At 43.6% G+C, this 18073-nt stretch overlaps 1 protein-coding gene across 2 annotated transcripts in view; it reads left to right on the top strand.

Annotated features, from left to right (window-relative positions):
• The window catches only part of pdzrn3b (PDZ domain containing RING finger 3b), a 93898-nt gene that overhangs the window by 9152 nt on the left and 66673 nt on the right, over window positions 1-18073 (top strand). The window lies entirely within an intron of this gene.

Below are 18073 nucleotides of genomic sequence, written 5' to 3'. Positions count from 1 at the left end.
TACTTGTGTCAATCAACGCTCGGGCGAAGGCTTTGTTAAGTGGAGCACCGCTGCAGATAGACCGATTAAACCTGAGGCCAGGCCGTCTTGTCTTCGAGGTCTTGCCCGACTGAGAAAGGGGCCCACTGTTCGCTTCCGAGCTGACAAATCCCTCACGACAGAGCTGCCGTGTAGCATCCTCCTCCCGCCTTTAAACAGAATCTTGTGTGGAAAGGCCTGCTCGCCCTCAGGTCAACTTAGAGGGATGCGTTGACATACTCGACATCACAAAGGTTGCCTTTATAGAAAAGTTGTCAAGCAGAATCCCACACAATGGCTGCATTGAACGGAGAGCTTTATGTGGATTACAAGCGTGTGTTACTGCATGCCGCAAGATGACAAATGTGGTTCGTCGCAGGCTTTTATTGTCAGACTTCAGTGAAATTGCCCCGCAGAGCCCTTTTTTCGTTTGTGGAAAGTGTTTGTAAGAAAGGCGACTCCAACATCTGGCACGCTTTGATCACTCTATCCGACATTCGTGCAGTGGATGCAAAGCATCCTCTGGCACATACTATGGTTCTAAATACGTGTGGCTGTGGTTTACGATCACACCATAACTGAGATGTGACATGTTAGTCCTCGGTACTAATCGCTCCCAGTAACACTCTCAAAGCTCTCTGCAACTGGAGATCCCACCTGACAAAGGGCAGGTTAAACCAGCGATTCACTGGTGTCCTGGTGAGCTGAGGCCATCGAGAGTCCCCAAAGTGGGCCACAAGCTGATGAGCGTAGAGAGATTAGCTCACATGTCACATGAACGTGTACATGTGGAGCTAAAATGTGCATTTGCATGTTTTCATGAGTTTTCTGCCTGGGCGAGGTTTGGGAATCATGTCAACGGGCCACATGTTGTGGTATTCGGTTACTTGAGAAGATATCTTGTGTAGGATTTCATGTTAAGATAGCCATTCATCGGCTTAAATGAAAAATAAGGTACAGATTTTGCTTTAGGATATCTTGTTTGTTTCTTGTTTATTGTGCACCATTGTTGGTGAAGTTACAGAATCTCCCCAATGAGTAGAACAGACGAGCAGAGAGGACGCGAAGAGCCTAAGGAGGTAGCAAAGCACCCTATTAAGTGACCTTTTCTTTTCAAGAGGTGAGGGAGTAGTAGACAAAAAGCAACAAAATAAATCATCCATGCCATTGAAAGAGAAAAGCATAGGCAGTTCAGAGTTGTTGTTCTCTTTTTCATCTGATGGCAAACCTGATAGTGGAGGTGGTTTCGGATTTCGAAGGCTCCTTCTTTGTTTGCTGGTTTAAGCTGAAAGTTCTGTGTCATGGTTTTTCAGGCCACAATAAGAAATGCAACGTCAACACGACTTGTTTGCAAGTGTGCGGGTTGCATCTTTAACCTCGGGTGATTGGGTGGGTGAACTCTGGTTTGCAGCGGTGAATCAAAGGAATTTGAAACCCGGAGCGCCCAGAGGCAGTTTCATATTCAGCTCGTAACTCCGACCTATTTAACATCCTGTGTGGGACGCAGTGCGTTTAAAAAAAGCAGAAGACTTCAAATCTGATTTCTTGTCAAACTTCTCAGGAAGTCTTTTCTTTTCCTCTTTTTTTTTTTCGGTAAAATACTGTATGACATGAGTTCCTTTCACACATATCTACAGAAAGAGTTTTACTACAATTGTTGCTTGATAACTGACTTCTCTAATAAAGTGAGGATTGACTTTTGGTAAATCAAGTCATGTTTTGTGCACTGGTTTTGATAGTTAAAGTCAGAAAGCTTCATTCCCAATCTAAAAGGTTAAGCTTGAATCAGGTCTTTTCACTTGACAGATTTACTTTTAAGGTGCTGGCTCCAACATTTCTTAACATTCTATCAACCATCTTCTTGTCAGCCTTATAGTTTTCCTTATCCTAAAGCTGCCTCTACTGATATGTTTTTACACACTCTCTGGCCACATGATGAACTGAAGTTTATGATTCACTCTCCTTCTAGCAATCTTTTGGTAAAGCTTGTTAGATGTGCCACTATGTCCACTAGCTATTGACTTTGTCTGTTGATTGGTAGCTTTAATGGGTTTATAAGATTTCTATGCCTTTGCCCCACCAACAGCTGTCATCAGAGACATTATGTTTTCGGGGTCCGTCTGTCCATCCAGACCGTTCTGGTGAACGTGATATCTCTCTAATGCCCGAAAGGAATTTCCTTTAAATTTGGCACAAACGTCCAATTGGATTTAAGGTTGAACTGATAAGAATGCGGTGGTCAAATGTCACTTTGACCTCACGGAGCACGGTTGAAGACAACAGACTTGTGGGCCGGACGACTTCATTCACTCACACAGTCATTTGATCCACTTTGAATGTAAAAATAGGGATAATGCAGCTTAAACGATACATTTCAGAAACTGCTAACGTTTCACTACCACCATCAGCACCTTTTATTTTCCATTGCAGTGAAAAGCCAATGTTTTTCTCTTAACACGTGGCTAGTTTTGACAGCCATTCACAAGGCATGGCCTCTCACCGATGTGTGGTGATCCACCGCACTGTAAGAGAACAATCGTATTACACGGAGCGGCGAAAAGCACGTTCACCTGAGGAGGCAGAAAGTCACAGCCCTGGAGCTGTTTTCTCTTCCTGTAGCAGAGGTGTCAGTTCCAGTAAGCCTATATGGATGTCACATGTACATGACGATCCACGGCTCGTCCCTCTATAACAGGCTCTTAGCGGGGGAGTGTGATAGCAGATGGCTGTCCTCTAGCTGAGCTACAGGCTGGTATGAATCAGCACATGAATGCCTCCTTGTTCGGCCGGACATTTTTTTTTTTTCTCATAAAAACCTGGAGCTGCTGTGTTTGCTTTCGCCGGCCCCTCCGTGAGTTTAAAAATCACAGCACTCTGGATCTTCCCGTGTTTGCCACCTGGGATTTTATGAAAAGTTCTGATTCAGTGTTATGAGGAGATTGCTCTGATGCGAAGGTGCCCTGGCTTGTTCTTTTATCATCAATCTCTTCTTGGACGCCATGTTAGAGAGCGTTATACATATTTGCCGTATAAATTTGCTCACCAGCATTTCTCCTCTCCAATCACACTTCACATTGAGCAATATTGGAATGCTTTCTTTTCCCAAACAAAAATGACCTTCCGTTTTCTCCAAGCCTCTTTTGCTTGTGCAACACGACTAAGCCAATGTCCCAATCCCAGAGTGACTGTGCCTGAGTTCTCCAAGTGTAGGGGATGTTTTCTGTGTGGGCTTTTCCCTGAGTGTGAAAATAGGAAAAGAATGGAGACGCCGGGGCTGCTGTTGTAAATGTCGCCTTGTAAATCTCCCCCAGCAAACATGCTAAGGTCGCAGAGGGCGAACAGCAACAACTACTTTAAAATAAACTGACATTGGGGGGGAGAGCCAATTTTAATATGGAGGACGAGGTAGGGGGCAGGAATGTGTCCCTGCTAAGACAATGTTTATATACATATATATCCACTTGAAGTCATTCGCATTAAAAAGTTGAGAGTTGTGGGCTAAAATTCAACAGCACAACCTTTTCATTCAGTGTCTTCTGCGAAACACGGAGCAAAGAATGGCGGGTATGTTAGTGCCAACACAGTTTATATTATAACTGATGATGAGAGTTGGATTTGCTGACAATTACCACTTCATTTAGATGAATAATGTAAAAAATAATTTGCGTGATGGGCTCGAGGAAAAGCAGCAGGAGGAGTGTGGTGGAGAAATACCAGGGGTCACTATCAAGCGTGTCTGAAATGCAAAATAGACTGCTCTGAACACAGCATTGTATTATTGGCGAAGGATTTAAAATTGAACCCTCATCCTGAGACTCGGATCAGCTTTATTGTGTTTGACACAACCTGTTCCCATGACTATATTGCAGCAGCTTATGTTAATTATGAAAGAATCAATGGGCTTTTGGCCTTGTGGCTGAAGTTCACTCCCTTGTAGTTGTTTAAAACTTGAAAAATAGAAATTCTACTGAATACTAAAATTCTCGTTAGCACTGCAAAAACATGCATTTTATTCAGAGTCATTTCACGTCTTAATATAAAATGTGGAACTGTGATACTCCTCAAGGCAGCACATCTGCACTTTCTTACTTGTCGCTTGCTGTATGAGTTGCGAGGTTACCCACGGTGAGCCACTAAACACCTCAAACCTCCCCACGGTTACTTTAAGTGTCAAGTCACCAGAGCCAGAGACAGCTGAAAGACCCAGGCAGATAGCACTTAGCAGTGACTGACAGAAATGTGAAGTGAACCGTGTTGGGAGGTGGGACCGAAAGAGCGAATGTCAATGAGCCTTTATTCCTCCACTGGTGTCAGGGCCGCCATCCAAGAAAGGCAAGTGAGATTTTTGAGAAAGAAATTGGAAGCAAGACGCTGCCCTTTGCTGCAAATTTATCCGCATCATTTTTTTCCATTAGACATTCCAGATAGAATTCTGATCCCTGGAAGTAAAGCTGGGCGCAGTGGAGAAAATCGAATGTCACACTATTTTTGACCAGATACTGCAAAATCGTTATTCCGAAGATACTGTAAAGTCTGCCATTGGTGCTTTTTCAAAATATTTTGGTGGTTATTTCAGAAAGTTACATCAATTTAATGTAATGCAGCCTTTTAAAACGGGAAAATAAACACTTAAGCCATATTACGATATCAAAAACCTCATCTAGTCTCATATAATGGTAATTGATATTATATTATTTTGTTGCCCAGACCTACCTGGAAAGCTGTAATGATATACAACTAGCTGATTCAGTAAGTGTTCAGTGACATACTCTATGTATATTTGGCATGTTGCACAATGCTGATCTCAAGTGTTTACAAGCCCTGAATGAAGCTGTATAGTTGATGATTCCACTGATTTGTCATTGATTATTGCTCTCAAGCACATGTAATGTCTTTGAACATGACAGCAGTTTTAATGGAACGATGTATTTAGCATGTCTGTTTCCAACCGAAAGTGTGCGATCGGATAGACTCCACTGTCACTAATAAGTTGTCACAGCACATGGCCTTCTTCAGCAGGACATGTGCCAAAAGTTCCCCAGGTGTTATTTCTGACCCCGGAGAGCTACGAGGAACAGACACAGAAGTTATTTCCCTACGGGGGATCACATGTTGTTTGGCATTTCTTAGGCAAGAAGCAGGTCTTTGTCAGGCTCTTTATTGGATTCGGGCCCCTGTGCAGGCAGTGTGTTTATTCCCCAGACGGGGCGAGCCGAATGTGGCACCGCTCTGTTTCTCCTGTCCGGCCCCTAGACGGGATGAATCCACCCCCGTGGGCTAAGCAGGCCAATCCAAGAACCACATTCCTGTGCCCCGTGGTCCAGCTGAGGCAGGAGCCGGACATTAAATCAAATCTAACTTTAAAGGGGTCCATAATCAGCTTCTGGTGGTAGCCGCTGCCCTATGCAGAGCCGGGTTTTAAGAAGTGAGGACAAGCACACCTTTGTTTTCCTCTGCTCTATATTGAGGAGAGGGGGGAGAAAAAAAGAAAATTTAAGATGCGGAGTCGTCTCAGTCTAGAGATGGTGTGAGGTGAGCTTATAGCTCGCTGCAGCCAGAAGGCCGCTTTTGTCTCCGTCCGTCAACACACACTGAGAATATTGTATTTTCCACTCGGTTTGAACAGCTTGAGTCCTTAAAGGCAGACCGGAGACACACAGTCTCGGCCTACTGTAAATGTGTTTGCTCTGCTCCAACACAGTCTCGCCGAGCAGCTCCATGTTCATTAGAGATAGAGGTTAATTTATGGCTCCTAAAAGGTTTAAAAGTGTGTGGGGGGGGGGGGGGGCAGAAATGGACAGGTGTAATTAAGGCTAATTTTCCTGCCAGTCAATCACTGTTCTTGTGTAAATGGATCAGTAACAATCGTCTCAGGTTGCTTCGCCAGCTGCTTCTCATGTCAGCCAGACCCCCGAGCACAGACTGCCCACCGACTCCTAATTAACTACCCTCAATTAAACCCTAATAAGCTGATTAACAGACCCTTAGTTGTGCTGTAATGGCCCGTCGTTTCCTCCCAGTGCCCCTCTGAAATGCATCCCGACTGCAGCATGTTAATCACCGCCCACTCTCTCCTCTCTCTCTCTCTCTGTTTGTTTCTACCTCTCTCTCTCTCGCTCTCTCTTTCTTCCTGGCAAGGCAGAGATTGGCTTAGCACACTTGAACACAAGTGTGTTTCCATCTGGTCGAAAACCGGAGACAGAAAGTTTGAGAGCGATTTTTGGATAAATAGATTGACAGACAGATAATCAGAGTAAATTGATTCATTTGCCGTTTCCTCTTGTATGATCAATTTAAGATTTACATAACTTGTGCCTAGAAATTTGGAAAAAAAACATTGGGAAAACAGTCAAATTTGCTTTGGTACTAGTAGTCACAAAGTCTGAGTCAAAGCCACAATAATTACAAAAAAATATACAAAAACATATGTTTACAGTACCCAAGTAAAGCCACAGGTTATTATTGCTTCTCTGGTACATGAATATATCACCTAAGGTTCCATTAAGTAGCTGTTCTGGAGCTTTTGATCATATAACATGATCTTCATCAGCAGCTATAGTTGGCCAAATTGCTTTGGAAAAAAAACTATGAAATATAATTAGCATTACCACTTTTTCTACTGGGTACTTTTTAGGACTTCTTGTCCATGTTGTCTCCAATGCTGAAAACAATTGAAAGCTCCATAATAGCTACTAAATGGACCAAGAAGTGAGATTGTTTTGACATTTAGAGAGTTTTCGTTGGAATCTGGGAATGGAATAGTTTAAGGGAAACTACGCCAAGTTTAAAAATTCATATATGTTGTTCTTATGGTCTAAGACAGTCCAAAAATATTAGTAAACATGAACAGCTCTCTTCCAAATCGAAAAAATAGAGAGCTAAAAAAAGAAAACAAACAATAACAGTCTCTCAATCATTGTCAATGGAGCAGCTCCAGACTTTATACTTGATGACATCACAACTTGCTTCTCTGCTTTCTGGCGAATTTTCACAAATATACATTTTTCGACTTTTCCTAGGCCATGGAAAAATGACCTATCGATGTTCCTCTTTAAATGCCTTTACACCCGAGGAATATTTTTGCATCCAAACTATTTATGCCTGCAGCGATGCAAATTTGCGACATTTGCAACCTTTTTTTCAATAAAAAATGGTTCAAATAGATTTGACGCCGGCAGAGGGCCGACGACTACGATCCTATTGACCCAGAGCAGCATCTGGCTGTCTGTCTGAGGTCAATTGTTGTATAGACTAAGTAAGTGTAAGCTATTTTATTGAGTTTCCTTTTAGCGAAAGGCTCTGAGTGAATCTGAGCTCCCTCTCGTAAACAGTTACACAGTTATATTGGGCTTTTATTGTGAAAGGTAATAACGGAAGGTATGCGTCGAGTAATAAAGTCTGCCATCTTGGTTCGTACTACAGAGCCTCCCTGTTGTTTTACACCTTTGTGTACATTTTGAATTTGTCCTTTTCACACAACATTATTGATTGATTACTTTATTTGCGGTGTGACACCTCAGTTCTGAAAAAAGCTGCCTTTGAGCAACATAATATTCATGTTCTGTGTGAACGTGCCCACAGAATGTATCCATTATCCAGTTCCATAAACTGTGTGCATTTCAAATAAATACCAATATCTTTCTGCCATATTGACACCACTCTGTCTGCATACCAAGAAACCCTATACGAGGCTGAGATACCACAGTTTAAAAAGTGTATCAGTGCTGCACTCTAGCCCCATGCCAGTCTTCTGCTAAACCGCACCAAAAAGAACACATCAATGCAGCTTTCTCAATATTTGATACGATCACAGTAGGAATCTCAAGGGAACAAAACGGTGAAGCAGAAAAAACAGTGAAACGGTCCTAAAAACCACCGTCATAATGAAAGCGTTGACAGTTTTCACCAGATGTGTCCTCCATTGTGCAGACCACAGTTTAAAGCCCTGTGCTCCTACATATAAGAAGTTGTAAATCTCTCTGCTGGGTTCCCACTGCAGAGGAGCCAGGACTCGTGAATTGGCCTCTCTTACTTATCTCTGCCTGAGCTTTAGGGACAGTCAGCAGAAATTACTCCACACGGTAAACCACTTCACCACGGTGGTTTTGTCAAATAAACTAAAAGAGCTTAACGCTAGGCCCATATAGAGGTTGTTCTTTCCACTTGGAGCTGATAGATAGCGACATTATGGCAAACATAAAAACTAAACGAGCACTGGTGATTGAGGGAATGCTCCATGAAGGCGAACCAATTAAGTAGAGAAACAGGCTGCCAAGCTTAGAATTACTCATAAATCATAAGATGTTGACATGCATTCAGCGTTGTAGAATTTTTGTTGTTAAATTTCATTGGAAACTTGTTTTTTTATAGATAGTCAGTTGAACAATAACCCCGGTTGTATCTCTTTTGGCTCAACTGGATTCTCGTGAGTCTGTTTTTATGATCAGTGCCCATATTTTCATGATACACAAAGGGACTTTTCTGTTTTTATTACACAGGTTCCATCTCTCACTAGTTGTCGTTAGCTACTGTGATACACATATTTGTTTCTATGGAAATGGATGTAAGCTGACTATCAATCACGGCTAGTGATTTAGACATGGGTTTGTGAGGCATTGAATGATGTAACATTGGTCCCTCAGCAGATTAAAGGCTATAGATTCCCCTCATCAATCAAAATGCTAGAGCGAGCTTGTCTTCTTCTCATATGGAATCACTGCAGTTGTTGCTCCAGTGAGAGTGGACTTCATTTATTTTTACCACAGCTCTGTATGACTTTAATCTAAACTCGCTGTTAGTCATGTTCAGTAGGTTTGACTCTTTTTATTTATTTTTTTTGCAGTCAGAGAAGAGATTTTTTTTTTGCTTTCCTGACTCCATCTGCCCTTGAAGAGAAACTTACACCCCAGCAAAGACATTCAAAATTATGCATTTAGCATTATCTGATGGATCTCCGCCAGCTAACGCACTTGGAGCTCCAGCAACATGAAGGGAACCCAAACAGATTAATATGCACATACCACCCAAAATGGAGCTATACAAAGTGAGTTGAAAATCCGCAAAGTTTCTCCTTAAGATCGCAAAGTTTGCCCCTCCAGAAGAAGCGCCATTGCATTGCTTATTTATTTATCTATTTATATGTTATCAGACACATATTTGAAGTGGATCTGTAGGTGGAGGTGTGTAGGCTGTGTTCTTTTTTTTGCTAACTTGTGGTATGTAAAAGGGAAAAGTCGGTCGAATCCCCTATTGGCAGCATTTTAGGCGTTCTGTTAAAGTTTTGTTTGTTTATCTGACAGGTGCAGTACTTCTCCTGATCTAGAGCTATTTCTTGTATTGTGGTTAAAAAAAGAAAAAAGTATTCTCAGTTACGAGTCTGAAGCAGTTCTGAAGCGACCCTCATCAGCCTGTGCTCACTGCAGTACCTCGGCCACGGCCGGCACTGCTGCCAACAGATGTTGGGTTTAATTTTGCAAGGCTCCGTTAGGACTTAACAGGTGCAAAACACACAGGCTTACATCATCGAACATAATTGTCCCTCCTGTACACGACAGATGTTCACTAATAATATGAGCTAATTGGAAAACATCAACATGTTTTCTTGAGAGAGCTTTAGCACATGTGCATCAACTTGATATGCTATTTTTCCAACTTCAATCTGTTTGGAAAAACAGGCCTTCAGTTCCTTTTTTACAGCCAACATCCTCAAAAAGTTAGTGAATTAAGAAAATGTGTGGGTGTTGCATCCTCGGTTGTCAGAATAGATATTCCAACAGTTGACTCAAGTTCCACAGAATATTCGCAACCGTTTCAAGGCAACAGGTGTTTCAGTTTAACGGGTGACTGTGGTTAATGGTGACTTTCAGCTGAATGCATCTGTCGTTGCTCGCAGTAACTTGCGTAAATTAATGATTGAGAGCTTTTACGAGGAGTTCTGTCAATGTTTGCAACCACTGCCTTCACTACGAGCAACCACGGACGCTTCCAAATGAGGTTCACCAGTTAACACGGTCACGCGTTATACTGAAACACCAGCGACGTCTATGGCTGGAAGCTAATAAAAGTGTTGATTACCACTGGACTGAAGAAAATTCTCGTGTTTCTAAGGCCACAATAATTACAAACATCTATTTAAACATCTATTTCATGGTATTCGATGTTCTGTACATGACCACAGATAACCTAGTTGGAAGCATCTGTGAATTTTGTTTTGTACGGTTGTTATGTCTTGCTAGAACACGCCAGGTTTCTCCACCAAATACACGTATATAATCGGCCACTAAATATAGGGCTTCTTGCCCTCTGTGGTGGTAAATGCTCCTGCACAGCTTGACAAGCTCCGCGGTGTGTACGTTGCCATATAGCGAGCGCACTCTTACGTATGTCATCAATGTTAACAAACTGTACAAGGATGGTTTGACTGGCAGTGATGGGCCGCGGTTAAGAAGCATACCCAAGTTTTCTTTACTCTACCAACTAATCTCAGCGGCATACCCGTCCTTAGATGTGCTTTCCATTCTCTCCCGCCTCTCCAGAGGAGGTCTGGAGCTCCCCTGCATTCACCGCCCAGCAAGTGGAACTGGCACCCGCTGCGCTGCCTTTTTCTCATGCTAATGTGTGCAAATAAATAAAAAAGAAGGAAACATTGTTCATCAGCGCCATTCTCCGTCTCTGTTACGCCGCTTTGCTCTGGCCTTTCTCTTGTTCCCCCCGGGAGTGATGTTCCCTTTCAAGTGTCACCTCTCCGTCTCATTCAAGACTTCCTCTTCCCTTTTTCCCTTTCGTGGGGGAATGGCCATCGCCGGCTCATTGAGCAAGCTTTCCTGTTATCAGCCACAGGGAGTAGAGAAGAGAGAGATATTCTGCACTCAGACAGCCCCTGTACTCATGTCTTATTTTTTTCCCCTCCCCTCAAGGGATGACTTATTCTACAGTGGGAAGTGTGCTTTCTCCCAATACTCCCTCTTCTCTGAGTATATACAGGTGCTCTCCATGCAAGTGCACACTTCTGTCTTCTAATTCCACCTGCAGTGGTTTACAGTATGCCACATGTTCCAAATCGCTGTGTAATCAGAATAAAAATTCATAGGTTTGTTTTCGCATCACTGAATATTAGGGGGACATGCTGTAGTTTGAAAGGATCTACTATGAATTTGAATCTCACTTTTCAGAGCCCACCTGTGTGTTTCAGCATGAGCTTGCAGAACCATTTTTATAAAAAGCATATGTTTAATAACTTGTCTCCCCCATTCACTCACTGGCACACCTTGTACCTTGGGTTGAATAGGTTGTGTCCACAAATTTGTGTAGATTGTGACATACGATAGTGCTCAGGCAGGGAAAATAACTGGCAGGCCCAGGAGAAGCCCAGGGACCACCGGCAGAGAGCACAGAGGACCCTGCCAAGGTCAACGCCAAGGTGTCAATAAAGACCCTCTTTAATCCCCGCTAACAGAGGGGCGCTTTGATTAGAACCCCAGAAACAGTACGTAGCATTTAATCAGCGAGGAATGCCAGCGGACGCCCAGTGGCAGCCATTTTGTCGGAATGTTGGAGGGAGATCCAAAGAGATTTCCCCCTTCTTCCCTCCGCAATTCCAGCGGAGCGCTTGGCCAAATGCGTGATTGATATGCGCAGGTGGTAAAGGGATATCCCCCAGAGTAAGAGCTCCCAGCTAACTTGAAAGGCAATATTTTCCCTCCTTGCCATCTTATGAAAACAGGAGTCTCAAAGCCGAGAGCCGGAGCAGGCCAGGGAAAGAAGAAAAGAAGTGTCCTTTAACGTTTAATGTCTCTAACGTCATGCCTATTCTGGCTAGACAATACGCTTTTGTTAGTCCATTGTAGGCCCTTTTTTTTTTAATACCATAAGCCCAGCTGCCTAGGGCTTACTTTAAAAATGCAAGGAAATTTGCCTTTTGTCACTACAGTTTCCACCCTCTCCTCTTCTGCGACAGTTTACCCTGAACCCTGGGAGGAGGCTGCCAAGAGGAAAGATGGAAAATGATTGCTGGGTAAAGCAAGGAGCCTTTTCTCCTGCAGAGTGCTGACGTGTTCCGGTTTATTTGCACCGGTGAAAATCAGGGGAGAGTTTGTTCAGGCTGAAATGGGATAGAATCATGTGTCAGGTTTTATGCTCTGGTTATGGTCCAAAAAGAGACTGGATTTGGCGTTTGGTCTATTTGCTTAGGTCTCTGAATATTTGATATCATTTATTCTGCAAAGGGCCTTTTCTCTTTGAGTGTTAGGGTCACTGATGGAGTTCAAGCACCTAACCCTCCTTGAATTCTTTGCTTATGCTCCGTCTAGCTTTGCTAAACACAAGGTCACCATCCCTTCGGGTACGACCTAGATTAACAACAGATATCCATTTCTCTTTTGTTTCCGTATCGTATGACTTCATCTCGTCTTATTCTGCCAGGCCAGGACATGCACTCTTGGCGATAACATAAGAGCACAACATGGAGAGTATGAGAGCTCAGGAATCCAGCCACCTGAAGCAGGACTGATGTAGATAAAGCAGAATTATGCCCACAATAAGGGGGGGGGGAAACGGCATCGCTCTCTTTGGCTACCAAATCCTGTTGGCTTTGCTTAAAACTTTCATTTTTATCCCAGAATTTCTTAGAGACGGAGAGGCTTCTAACTAACAAGCCTTGTTTTAACACTGTGGCCTCTCTGCTCTCTAGCCATGCTAAATCAGGCCAGCAGCTGCTGTCTCTCAGCAAAGGCATGTTGACTACTGGGGCTTGGCTTCCACGCACACCGGATCTTACACAAGGCCCTTTATTTTTGGGCTTATGACTTCGAACAAAAAAAACAAAAAAACACAAACCCAGCTGTATCTTTTGATTTTATTAGAAGGGGAAATAAAAACATTCATTCCCGTCTGACAGGAAACCTTGAATGTCTGGATAAGATATAGTGTGTGCTGCATAGCTGCTGTCTTACCCTGTAGTACGAGATTTAAACAAGGTATCACAGGTAAAGGGTGTGCGTTGTGCTCCGCCACTCAAATTCCTTGACTAGGAGCCAAAGAAATGCAAGCCTTCTCCCAGCTGTCCCTCGGTTGGCACATCAAGACAAGACCCTTATCTGATTTTGGGAGAATTTGAGTTGGTGCTGTTTGAACAGTACTGCTGCAGCTCCATCTGTTCAGACAACAGCCTCAGGCCCGGATCAGACAGAGCCCGTCTTATAGGCGGGAAACATGGTTTTTTTTAGAAGTTATCCGCTTCTTTTTATTTGTCGTCGCTAGGTAATCGCCGAATGAGTGCTATCGTTAGCTTGACACAAATGTTAAAACGTACGCTTGGTACTATCTTAAGTACTGCGCAGTTACCAAAAAAGTCCCCACAATGAGAAACCTAAAAACGCTTATGACATTGGATATGAGGAGCTTTAAACAATTCACTCACTGAAAACCATTACAAAAAGGCTGATAAAACTTTCTGATCAGACAGCAACACAGAGTTAATCCAACTGGGCCCGCTAACCCAGGACAAACTCCCCTACATAAGTAGGAACCCATCAACATTTTGATTCTATATTTTTCCTGTATGCCAAAACTTGTATTCCCTTTTTTAAAAGCCACTAGATTTGATGGTTGCAACAACATTTTCAAACATTATCAATGCGTGTCAAACCTACCGTGAAAATATGAACCACATGTCTGGCCGTCTTGTGCTCATAAAGGTATAGGTCAAAGAAGAAGAAAGCATCTCTGTCTCATCTGGACCTCCTCCCAGTCCCTTACCTCCAAGTAGCCGACTCTCTCCTGCAGAGAACCCACAACCGCAGCACATAACATTGACATACCCTCCCGCTACCCAGAAAAGCATTTTTTGCCTCCTGCAAGAAACATTTCCACTTCCAGAAGTCACATAATTCAAACAATAATTAGGAAATGTTCATGGCACCGACTAGCCCCGAAGTTCACATTTCAGGTAGGGGTTAGACAGAGAAGTGGTTCCAGACTGTTAATGTCTGTCACAGCAGAGGCAGAGGCCTGTGATTATTTTGGTGCAAAGGTCCAAATAAACCCTGTGCGGGTCGCGACCTCACTGATCTGAACCAAATGGGCTGCGCTTTGCATCCTTTGTTGAAAGACTCACCGTGCAGAGGGGCTAAATGTGAGCGACAATGCATGTTTTATTTTTTTTTACCCCCCCTTACTTTCGCTGTCCGCCTAAGCTCTTCTCGGGCACAACATTCCAACTGAGAGAACAGGGTCCGCTCACAGGCCCGACTTTATCCGCTCAGCTTGTTTACTCAACCTCATTTGTCAGGGACTCATCAGGCGGGTTTTTAGACAAATACACAAATCCTCACTTGAGTCCAACCCTTTTGAAGGCTCCCTTCAAAATGTGTCTAGACAAATGCCTCATCTCATCCATCACTTTTCCATTTATGTAAAATGAGTGGACTCGGTGTTCATGTCGCCGACGGCTGCATTCAAACTGGGGGACATAAGCGTGGACTGTATGATACACGTTCACTCAAGGGAGCCAACGCAGCTCATTATCACTGGATTCTTCTTTGAAGTGTGACCGATCCATCAAGTGGCGAAAGTCAACACTTTCAAACATGTTCAAAGCCCGAAGGATTCCTTCAAGCGTGCTGCAGCTATCTACCCGGCTTTTCTACCACTGAACAATTTACATGACCCCGCAAATCCGGTCAATATTTATGTAAGAGTGTACATTAGGGTCAGGCCCACGTAGCTCTGATCAAACGTTTCTTTCATCCGCGACCTTCCTCCGACTCGGCTCACAGAAGCCTCCAACCAGGCTGGGGGTAATCAGATGTCAGGCTGGGTGCTCGCCAGGGAATTGAGCACAGCCTTATACATGGGAGGGAGGTCTTTTGCATGCCCCCCCCCACCTCCCTGTGGCCTACCTAGCCGACTGCCCTTCGACATCTCACTTCACTCTGACACATTGCAGTGACAGAAGTTGAATTCCTTTCAGTGAGCAGCACCCTAAGAGGAACTGAAGACTGTGAGGATGGGGGCAGCATCAGAGCGTTCAAATCCATTGAGAGCACACGGAACTAGTGCGATTTAAAATGCTTCCAAATCAATTATTCTGCTGGATCACGCACTGCCTCACGTACTATGGCTGTTGGTAGTATGTCTTGGCAGTTGGCGCAGTTCTTTTTTTGCACTCCTGTAATTGTAACATCCATTCGTGTAACCATAAGGTATCTAAGAATAGCTAAAACATGGCTCTGCAGGATTAGAAAAACAAATCTTTACCTTTTTTTATTTTTTTGCGTTGAGAAGAGCAAGCCAACACTATGAGGTCAATGACTGTAAAACAGCCACCACTTGTACCAGTATAGTTCGAGCTAACGGCAAGATACCACAATAAGCTTGTATTCTAGCTCGCCGTGTTTGCAGACCAGAAAATGGACAGACTTTGCTATTAGAAATCACTGGAAATGTTTTCTCAGATGTTTTTGCGCTTATTTGTCTGGCAGTAAAAAAGCACAAAATCACCGTCATTCATAAATGGCTGCTGTGGTTCTGCGTCTTCGTCCTGTTCGAGCATCGCTTGGCTGTGTTTCGGGGCCCATGAATTAAATTACACGATGCAGAAACTCTAGGGGGCCAGACTGGAGACTCCACTCACTCAGCGGTGAGGCGCGGTGAAATAACTCTCCTGGTTTGCTTTTTTCCAAGAGGCTTCTGTGCCACCGCATAGCCGCTCATGACTTTGAAAGCCTCTCTCTCTCTCTCTCTCTCTCTCTCTCTCTCTCTCTCTCTCTCTCTCCGCCTTCAGTGTGTCTTTCTCTGTTTCCTCAGTTGGTTCTCTCCTCATCTTGAGCACACATTTGTTCTCTCTTCCCCCACCCTCTGATTAATCATGTATGACTCTCCGAGGAAAAAATGCAACTCGGTGGTTTTGATGCTTCGTTTCTCGTCGGTGTGTGTCCAAATGTGGAATGCTTGGAGCTAAATATTAAGTCTGGACTTTGGGAGGAAAAGAGAGTGTCATCCCATGGAGCGTCCATCTTGGGATGGCATCATTGTAATCCTAACATCCAAGCTGTTCCTATGAATTATACCGTAAAGACTAAGATTTTAAAGTTGCAACTTGACATGCAAGTTAAAAAAAGTACACCTTGGGTAATGAAGTGCAGCGAAGTGTGATTTTCCCAGTATGTGTCTGTGGGCGAGCAGTCTCCATAAAGCTCACTGTTTTACATGTTGTGGTAAAGAAAAACCCACTTGAGAGAGGTTCAAGTACCAAAGATAAAGTTTGGGGAGAATCACCTGGTTTTAGCATCGCCCTTGCTGCTCCCCTCGTTGTCACGTCTCCTGAGGAAACCGTTACATGGGCTTTCACAGCTGACTGAGCCGTTTATCCAGCTCCTGCACAGAGAGGAAAAGTCAACACAGAGGGTTAAACTGCACTCCCCTCAGCATCACAAGAACAAGAATCATCCAGCTGGAACCAGAGGAGGAACGCTCGCCCACAAACACATGATTCACTTTAGTCAATTAGATTGTTCCTTCGACAAAGCTCTTTTTTACCTCCTCAGAAATATCTTGCCTTTGTGCTGTTCATTCCAGAGCTTAATCTGTAAATCGTAAACAAGCATGTCTTGGAGGAGAAGCCCAGGGCTCGGGCAAAAGAATGAGGAAAGTGGACATGTCAGGAGAAAGAGATCTGACCTGAAGCTTAAAAGAATAAACTCAAAAGAGTCAAAGAATGATTAAAAACTCAAACCTTTGTCTTTATCTTGGACACATTCCATTTAAATCCTGCAACATTTAGCCATAAATCAACTGTAATCAAGTCCTCGCTTTGGTGCCAAAATCTAAGCGCGTCAAGCTTAATCACTAATTTGTCCATGTTGTAACCCAAAAGTAGCGCAGTATGGAAATACTGTGGAAAGTAATGCTCGTGGAATGAATCATTTAGATATTTTGGTTTGTGAAACTGTAAGGAAGCCTGTGTGCGTGGCTCAGGTTTGTAGGGTTTGTTAGTTTAGAACAAGAACAACATTCTCGCTATGGGAGATTGGACTCTTTCATGAACTGAAAATGAAAAAAATCTGAGCTTTTTGTAAACACTGGAGAGGCAAGTTGTTAACATGTTCTTCTTTGGAAAATGCTTAAAGGGTGCTGATGTTTTTGCTGCCCAGTCGCCCAGGAACAAATGTTGGCATTGTTCATATCGGCAGACCTCGGAAACCAATTATGTGGCATGGTGCGTTTCTCCAAGCGTGGTTTGATATTAGACGTTTTTATGAGATGTATTTTGGGTTCAGAAACGTCTACATTTAACATATGCCAAGGTTTGCAGACATGGGCAATGCCAACGTTTCTTCTGGCGGTTGTGTTTTTAAGGAGGAAACAAAGGCAAAAAGGTGAGACCTGACAAAATGTGCTGCAACGCATGCTCAGGATGTTGGGATCAAGAACAGATTTTTTTGAGGTGCAACATTTCCTCTGCGAAGGACTGTGCTAAATGGCCAAGTTGTACGCTGATTAGCAAGTGTGACATCATTAGCTTGTCAAGCCTGTACAAAGGTTGTGTTGAGGTATTGAAAGGAGCTTTGTATACTGTAAAACACAAAAGGACAAAAGAGGGAATAGTGTATGTCTGGTCAGTGTAGAGAAGGCTTGAGAAAACATTCCGGTACAGCTTCCCATCAGGACCGCAGGGGGAAAAAAAGAGTACGCAGAGCCATTTTGGCTAAAAGAAAATATAAGGGACCCAAAGCAGGGAGTGGAATTAAAACAGGATCTCACTATTCCTGCTGGTTAATTCAAAAGCTGCTGGGCCTGGAGGCTGTCTGCTGGCTCTCTGTCTGCTGTATTGCTCTAAGGGGCAGATCCCCCCCCCCCGGTTCTGCTTATCTAAGCACATTCAGTCCAGTTCAGTTTTTGACCCACTGCTCACTTTCAGCCCTGATGTTTTTTCCTTTTGAGCTGGATGTGTGGTCCATTGTCAGTTTGGTAAAAGGCTGGCAGTTCAGGGACCACCAAGGTGAAGGGAAGGTCCAGTGGCCTCTATCAGCCTGGGAGTCCAGTCAGGCCTGCTCCG

Source organism: Anoplopoma fimbria, chromosome 17 (genome assembly GCF_027596085.1).
Source record: "Anoplopoma fimbria isolate UVic2021 breed Golden Eagle Sablefish chromosome 17, Afim_UVic_2022, whole genome shotgun sequence".
Taxonomy (NCBI): Eukaryota; Metazoa; Chordata; class Actinopteri; order Perciformes; family Anoplopomatidae; genus Anoplopoma; species Anoplopoma fimbria.
Note: the sequence above shows the minus strand (reverse complement) of the source record. Positions and strands in the feature narration are given on the sequence as shown.